The following is an 8,404-nucleotide window of genomic DNA, read 5'->3' as shown; positions in this document are numbered from 1 at the left end:
TGAACCATTCACATACGATACCAATTCCCTTTGTCACGCGATATTTTACTTGTCCGAGGTTTGATCTTCGGTATCACTCTATACCTTGTTCAACCTCGTCTCCGACAAGTACTCTTTACTTGTACCGTGGTATGTGGTCTCTTATGAACTTATTCATATGCTTGCAAGACATTAGACGACATTCCACCGAGAGGGCCCGGAGTATATCTATCCGTCATCGGGATGGACAAATCCCACTGTTGATCCATATGCCTCAACTCATACTTTCCGGATACTTAATCCCACCTTTATAACCACCCATTTACGCAGTGGCGTTTGATGTAATCAAAGTACCATTCTGATATAAGTGATTTACATGATCTCATGGTCATAAGGACTAGGTAACTATGTATCGAAAGCTTATAGCAAATAACTTAATGACGAGATCTTATGCTACGCTTAATTGGGTGTGTCCATTACATCATTCATATAATGATATAACCTTGTTATTAATAACATCCAATAATGTTCATGATTATGAAACTAATCATCCATTAATCAACAAGCTAGTTTAAGAGGCATACTAGGGACTTATTTGTTGTCTATATATCACACATGTATTAATGTTTCGGTTAATACAATTATTGCATGATATATAAACATTATCATAAACACAAAGATATATAATAACCATTTATTATTGCCTCTTGGGCATATCTCCAACATATTATGCCATTCATCGCAATCCCAGGAATATTGTTTTTGCGAGACATAATAGATTGATATCACAACACATCATTCATTACAACACATAATCGTCTTACAACAAAGGATCACATGATCCAGTCTTAATACAACATAGTGGATCTAGAGATCCTATTACAAAACACATAGCGGAAGCGAAGTAGTAGCGGTCGTGGTCCATCTATTCCACATGCAACTGTTGACGTCAGGAGTGATCCTAGTTGTTGTAGACGTCCTGCTGTCCTTCTTCCGGGTTCTGATACTCCTCTTCATAGTCTGGCCATTTGAATAGCCAGGGACACAGCCATGAGTACTTTAACGTACTCGCAAACTAATACTAATGTAAATACTATCAACTATAGTAAGGGGGTTCTAAGCTCTAGTTTCATTTGCAGAAAGCCAGTTTTATTTCATAAGCACTTTAATAATCCAAAACTCCTCATTTGCCTAAATTAACTCAAGTGGGAACATTAGTGTCATTCCCACAACTCAGTTGTGATTCAAAGTCAAAGTCACCTTTCAATTCAATTCACAAGTCACCATTCATATTTTTAGAAAAGTTCCGATGACGGAACAGTATGACCTTTCCAACTGTCCATGACCGCGGACGCAGCTATTCGAATAGGTTTAAACTATGCAGAGGTTGTACACTTGTGCCACAACAATTGCAATAGTTCGTCAGGGGTAACTGGCTCTGATTTATCGTACGCAGTACGCGAACTACCAATCCTAACCTTTCATTTACATACCCTAGTATAGGCACCTCTCCCCATGAGCTTGGCCTCCCAGTGAAGACAGATAGTCAGCCTGGGAACTGCACAGGACTTGGGCCGGACATTCACCTCATTTCACGTCATTTCACATCATTCCTTTTGTGCTAGAGGCAGCCTCCGGCATAACCCCGATGAAGCTTGTTTTAGAGGGAACCCATACTAAGACACGTAAATTTCCAGCTAAGCCTTACCCAGATTCAGGTATTATGGGGGTACCGGTAAAATTGGAATGGTATCGCATCCGAACCCAACCATCAGTTTTTGGTAAGTTTCACCAAGTCATTCACAAGTCATATTCACCTTCAAAATCTTTCAATAGAATGACTCATCATTCCAACATTTTCAAAGTCATTGGTTTTCACAAGTTCCCATCTATAGTAGTCAATTTGAGCTTAGCACTAGCAACTAGTCATAAGGGGTGCTAAGCAACTTGGATTGCTCTTAGGCTAAGTTTGATACTCTTGCACTACTCCATAACTAAACTAAGGGAATCATGAATCAAAAAAAGTACTTTGATAAACAAAATTTAGTAAAGCTTGTAAAGTAAAAACTTGGGATAGGAGCATTAAGCATAAAATAAAAACAATGGTGCCTTGCTCTTGTAGAGATTTGCACATGGGAACTTTGCAAGAGTGTTAGCTTGCCTTGATTGTTGAGGTGATCAAAGTGTTCTTCTTCTTCCTCTTGGTAGAAGACCTCCTCCTCTTGATAGTCTCCGGTACTAGCGTCTATAAACGAGTACGAGGATACAATCACCAAACAACACTTGATTAGAATTACTTAACCTTAATGGCTCACTCAAATGATCTAGCATCACTACTTAACATTTATTCACAAATTATGATAGGGTTTCTTTATTTACATTAGGAAACTAATTTCCTCTCATTGAAAGTTGAAATTAGGGTTTCTCTTTGGTTTGGAGAAATAATTTCCTCTCATTGAATCTTCTTAAGATTTAATCTTCTCAAATAACCAGGGATGATCACATGTTGACCAAGGTCAACATTTTACACTTATCATTTGAGAAAAATTATTTAAATGAGATTCATCATCTCATGTGATTTAAACAACCATTGTAAATTAAAAAGCTATTTTGATTTAAATTCCACAAGTGAGCAAATATGAGATCATGCAACTAAGGACCTCACATTACTGCATAACACTTGGGAAAGTGATTTAAATGAGGTTCTACCCTCATAGATTTAAGTTCCTAAAATTTGAAATTGATTAAATGAGCTAGTATTGACTACATAGCCAATTTTTGAATCTAGCCGATGATCATGTACAGAACCCATATCATATTTTTGCCTAGTAAATTAGAGTTGGTGAAATGTGAATTATAGAAATTGGATTCACTTCAAAATTCAAATTGGTTGATTTTTAAGATTTATTTGAATACTGAAAAGTCTCTGTTTTGTTATTTTTGCTATTCAAAATCTACACAAGATATGGGGTTGAATCCAGTGGGGTTAGCTAGATCAATTTATAAGCTTTCTGGACAATTTTGGTTTGCTAGATTTGAACTTGTAGATTTAAAACTATTCAATTTTTAGCACAGACCAGTATTGAAATTTGCTAAATCAATTTAATACAAGGTTTGAATTGTTGGGCCGCGCGGGAAAAGCAGATGGGCCGAAACGAATTTAAACCGCACTGCGCAGCCCAACAAGCATCTGGTGCGAGTGGGCCGCCCTGACGAGGTGGGGGCCACCCGTCAGCGGCTCATCAACGAGCGAAGCGGTACGTGAGATGGGAAGCGTCGGATTAGAATTAGATCGTGCGGTAGAGGATCACTGTCGTCTCCGGCGAGCTCTCGACGTGCTGGCGGCATGACTAGGGGGTCGGAGAGTGTACCAGGCCGCCAGCGATCGAGGGAGAGGTACGAGGCGACGTTGGCGAGGGTGTAGAAGCTCCTGGTACAGTGGCGGAGCTTGGCGACGCTCCAGTCGATGGCGATGGTCTGCGGGCTCCGGCGGAGATGATCTTGCAATTCCGGCGATGGAGGCAGTAATTGGACTAGCTATCGATGTGGGAAGAACCAGTGATGAGAGGGGATGAGATTGTGTGAAGAAGTTGTGCTCGGAGCTCCTGTATTTATAGATGGGGAGGTGGTGCCACGGGTGCTGTGAAGGGTTGACGACGACGATGGCGCTACGGGCTGCGAAGGGGCAAGGCGAGGTGCGCGTGTTGTAGGCGACGGCTAGGCGATGCTCTGGGTGTAGCTGGCGCGTCCAGGGGATGATGGGGTTGCTCGGGCGCGTGCTCATCATGCCGCGGTACCCGCGGTGTTGCTCAGACGGGGACGATGGCGACAAGGCAGGCGCGTGCTCTGGAGGATGTCTAGCTGCTAGAGGGTGGCGAGGTGATACTCGATGCAGGCGTAGCCTTTGCAGGGGAAGTCGAGGGCGACGGGTCGCGTGATGCTCTGGCGTGGCTTGTGCGCGCTCACCGCGTGCCTGTCATGCCACGGCATGGTACTGGGCGTGCATGGACGCGCCTGGTTCGGCCAATGTCGTGCGAGCCTTTAGCTGGGAAGTGTACTGGCGTGAGTAGGAGAGTGTAGGCGACTCATTTGACATGGTGAGAGGGAGAGATGAGGGCCAGAGAGAAATGGAGTGAGTGTGGCCGGCATGGGTACGGCATGGCCGAAGTTCTGCCGTTTCTCCGCTTTAATCAACCATTGCAAGTACTGGCTTGGTGTAGGGGTGATAGGGGAGCAATGATCATCCAGAATTAAAAGTAGTTTAGGCTAAAATCTGCTGGACAAAGAGGGGTATTACAATTCCAGAATCATGCCTGCAAGATGCTCGACACAATGGCCGCATGAAACTTCTTTTCAAAATTTGAAATTCTTTTTGGTGCAACTCATTTATACAATTAATGTGATAGAATGGTGGTGGTGGTATTCATTTTGGTGAAGATTTGCAAGATTTCAAAATTGGTATGATCTTCTCATAGTTTCAAAGTCCCCACTTGTCAACTCTATTCTGGTCAATCTGGTCAAAGCTAGCACTAGTGGTCAACATAAAAGTTGTTCACCTTGACATGGTCTTGGATGACATGGCAAGAGTTGGTCAAGGTTGGTTGAAGAAAAGTCAAAACCAGGGGGGTAAAGTGAGGAACATTTTATAAAATGGCCATATGACCATTATCATATGTAGGTTGAATTTGAATTCATTTTTGATTCAAAATGGGTTTATTTGATTCAAATGGGTGTGTTATTGATATATAAGTGTTTTACAAACAATGGCACAAGCCAAAGTGGCCTTGAGTGAAGATTTGCAAAATTGGCCAAAGTGTATGTGAGGGAAAATGAGATTTTCTCACTAATTGATTTCTCTTTATTTGATTTGACTTTTCTTGACTCTAAAGTGATTCTTATTATTTTAGAAACATTTCCAAACTATTGAAACCATTCCAAATGGTCTAGTTCAAAGATTTGCAAAAATGGCCAAAACACATAAGAGGTGATATGTCAAATTTCATTATTCTTGTAAATTGTTCCCCTTGCTTTACTTAGGCATGGGTTAGGGTCAATTTAGTGTTATATTAGGTTTAGAGATGATTTCACACCATTTGGTCAAGGTTTGAAGTCATAGGTCAAGGTTTGGTGAAAAGGCTATGTGTCACATATGCCTCTATGCATATGTTGCATTAGAATTTTAATTTGACTTGGCTTGACCCAAATGAGGTTGTTGAGTGTTGAAATGGTATATAGGAGTGATCCAGCCATTCACAACATGTCTTAGGGTCAAGATCCTTAAATTCACAAATTTGCTATTTTACTCTCATATGCCTTGATGGCATTTTTAGTTTCTTTTTATTTTCTTTGGTTTCAATTTGGATTTGGTTTGAGAAGTACTAGGTAAAGTGTAAGAAGGTTTTCCAAACCTCTAAACAAAGTATAAGAGCTTAGGGTAAAGATTTACAAAAATAGTCATAGGCACCAATGCCTTTTTCTTATTAAATTTCCTTTTATTTTATTTTCACTTGGGTGATGAAAAGAGGGGTGAGGTTTAGGGTTTAAGCTCACTTCAAAATACTTTAACAAGCAATCATGGCAATAGCACAAGAATTAAGCAAGATTACTATGCATCAAATTAATTTAATAAAAGTTTTTGTTGGTTCCAAAATTTGGAACTAGGGAAATTCATTTGTTTTGTTTTGAAATTTTTGGGATGTTACATTTATCCATCTCTTCAATAGTTGTTTTGTGCATGGACATATGGTAAACCCCAGTACTGGACAAACATGCAGAGATTTTGATCATCCTCCCACCAATGGACATATTATTTCCAATCCAACCACACATTTTTTTTCTTTGTTTTTTCACCCAGGAAACTCATTTCAGCAACTGTGGGTCTTCTAGCAGCAATGGGAGTACCTAGGTATTTTATAGGCCATTTACCACCTTGGCAATTGAAGAGTTCAGAGTAGCACTGCATCTTGTTATCATCTGGCAGAACCATCATAATTTCACTCTTGTCAAAATTTATTTTTAAACCAGACATTGCTTCAAAGAGATAGAGCAGCAGTTTAAGATTCCTGGCTTGCTCCATACTATCTTGAATCAGTAAGATAGTGTCATCTGCATATTGTAACATAGCAATTCCATTTGGAATAACATTATCTACCAGCCCAGTTAACAAGCCTCTCTGTTGAGAAACAGAGATCATCTTTGCAAGGCTATTGGCTGCCATGTTGAAGAGAAAAGGAGCAAAAGGATCACCCTGTCTGACACCCTTGTGACTGCCAAAGTAGGCACCAATCTTGTCATTAACTTTGACACTGAGTGTGCCATCAGTAACTACTTTTCTGATCCAAACCAACCAGCTGTTACTGAAACCTGTTTGTCTACAGCAATCAAACAAGAACTCCCGGTTAACTTTGTCATATGCTTTCTCAAAGTCAATTTTGAGGACCACACCTTGTTGTTTCCTGAATTTAGCTTCTTTTAGTACCTCCTGCAACAAGGCCACCCCATCAGTGATATACCTCCCTTTGATAAAGGCAGTCTGACACTGGTGGATGATTTTATTCATCACAGGAACATCTCTGATTGTTAGAGCTTTGGTGAAGATCTTAAAGAGGACTTGCAGCAAGAAAATAGGCCTATATTTCTGAATGATATCTGCCTCAGATCCATTTGGTATCAGGGTAATAATACCATAATTTATTCTTTTCAGATCAATTTTGTGTCCATGGAAATCATGAAAGGCTGCCATTAAATCTTTCTTTATTATGTCCCAGCAAGCTTGATAGAATTCAGCAGGGATGCCATCTGGACCAGCATACCGTAGTAGTATATGGCTGTATTTGCGAATTCATCCTTGTAAATTGGCCTTTCCACATTTACATTCTTATTTTATGTCGTTTTTTTAACAGAAAATGTCCCAAAGGGCAGAGAAGTTGCATTAACAAATAGGGCAGGTACAATATTACAACGAGACCTTGTAGACATCCACAACACTACTATTTCTAGAAATTAAGGAAAAGGGCTCGTAAAATGCAAAAAGGACCCTAGGGCTAAAAGAAGAAAAGCAATCAAGCCCATGGAGTCTTCCTCCGCCATTCGCCGGCGACCTCAAGGCAGCAGCCGCGCCGAGGTCAGAGAAGACTCTGCTCGCTTGGTTCTCAACGCCAGCGAGTAACCCTTTCCTCCTGTCGTCTTCACATCTCCGGGGACGAACCACTTGGAAACGAGAAGACATCGAGCAATGGCGCAAGGATCCGGGAAAGCCTCCGATCTGGAGGTTGACATCATCGTCCACCATTCGGCCAGAAAGGGCAGAGGCAGGATAGCAGTCACCATTGCCAGGCCTCTACTGGTGAATATCAACAAGAGCAGCTTGAGGAGCAGAGGAGTCGGCCCAGCAGTAAGAACTCACCACCAACTTGATTTCGTCACCATTACGACGTCGAAGCAGTCGAGAGAGGAACCGCCGCTCGAATCCGTGCTCCAAGAAAGATACCCCCAGAGAAGAGGGGCAAGAACTCCACCAGATCAAAGAAGAAGATGCCCCACCACTCCTCCCTCCCTCGCCACCATGGCAGGCCAAGGGAAATACAGTAGATAGATGCAGCTCTACGCAACGAAGCTCCTCCATGCCACCACGGCCGGCCAGGAACCTCACCTCTACATCATCTTCACAGATCTAACGAGAAGGCGAGCTTATTCTCCGAGACGCTGGAGCATCCGACCTCCACCGCCTGTGGCTCCATGCCACCACAGCGAGGAGAAGAAACTCCACAAGGCCACCGCAGCCGCTCATCGGCATCAGCAACACGCTCAAACACGACACATGGCCAGAAAGCACTAGGGCAAAACCTACAACTAAACCTACCTCTACTATATACAAGGGGAGCCTACCTCCTATTCCATCTCCTCGCCGACCAGTAGTGCCTCCGGTGAGAGAAGGAGAGGGGCGGCGGATGGGATCTGGGGAGGACTCTCAAATCAGGTGGAGAGAAGGAGAGAGATTTATTTTATGTTGGGGGAGTGTTTTTTGGGAATTTTTATTTCAGGTTTTTTTAAAGAAGATTTCAGGTGTATATTCCAATTCTTTTTCAAAAGCTCATCTTCAGAGAACTTCAAGGTTAAGCGTGTTTGATCTGGAGCGATTTTACAATGGGTGACCGCAACAGAAGTTAATCTTGAGCGCGCACGAGTGATAATAAAGTGCATAAAAAGACTAGTGTTGATGTATAGGGTTTGTCTAAAGATCTAGAGAGCCGCCAAGGATAACATGTTTGGTTGGAGGTGGTCGGGTGTTACAGTTCACTTGATGCGAAAAAAGGTGAAAAATTTAATTTTTCAATCTAGTCCCTCTTATTTTTCCAGAATACAAGTCGTCTATTCAACTCCATCCCGAGCACGATGATTGTGTTAAGGCCTTAAACAGAATAAC

This window comes from Lolium rigidum, chromosome 5 (genome assembly GCF_022539505.1).
Source record: "Lolium rigidum isolate FL_2022 chromosome 5, APGP_CSIRO_Lrig_0.1, whole genome shotgun sequence".
NCBI classification, from domain to species: domain Eukaryota; kingdom Viridiplantae; phylum Streptophyta; class Magnoliopsida; order Poales; family Poaceae; genus Lolium; species Lolium rigidum.
The sequence above is the reverse complement of the archived record's forward strand: the minus strand, read 5'-3'. Positions refer to the sequence as shown.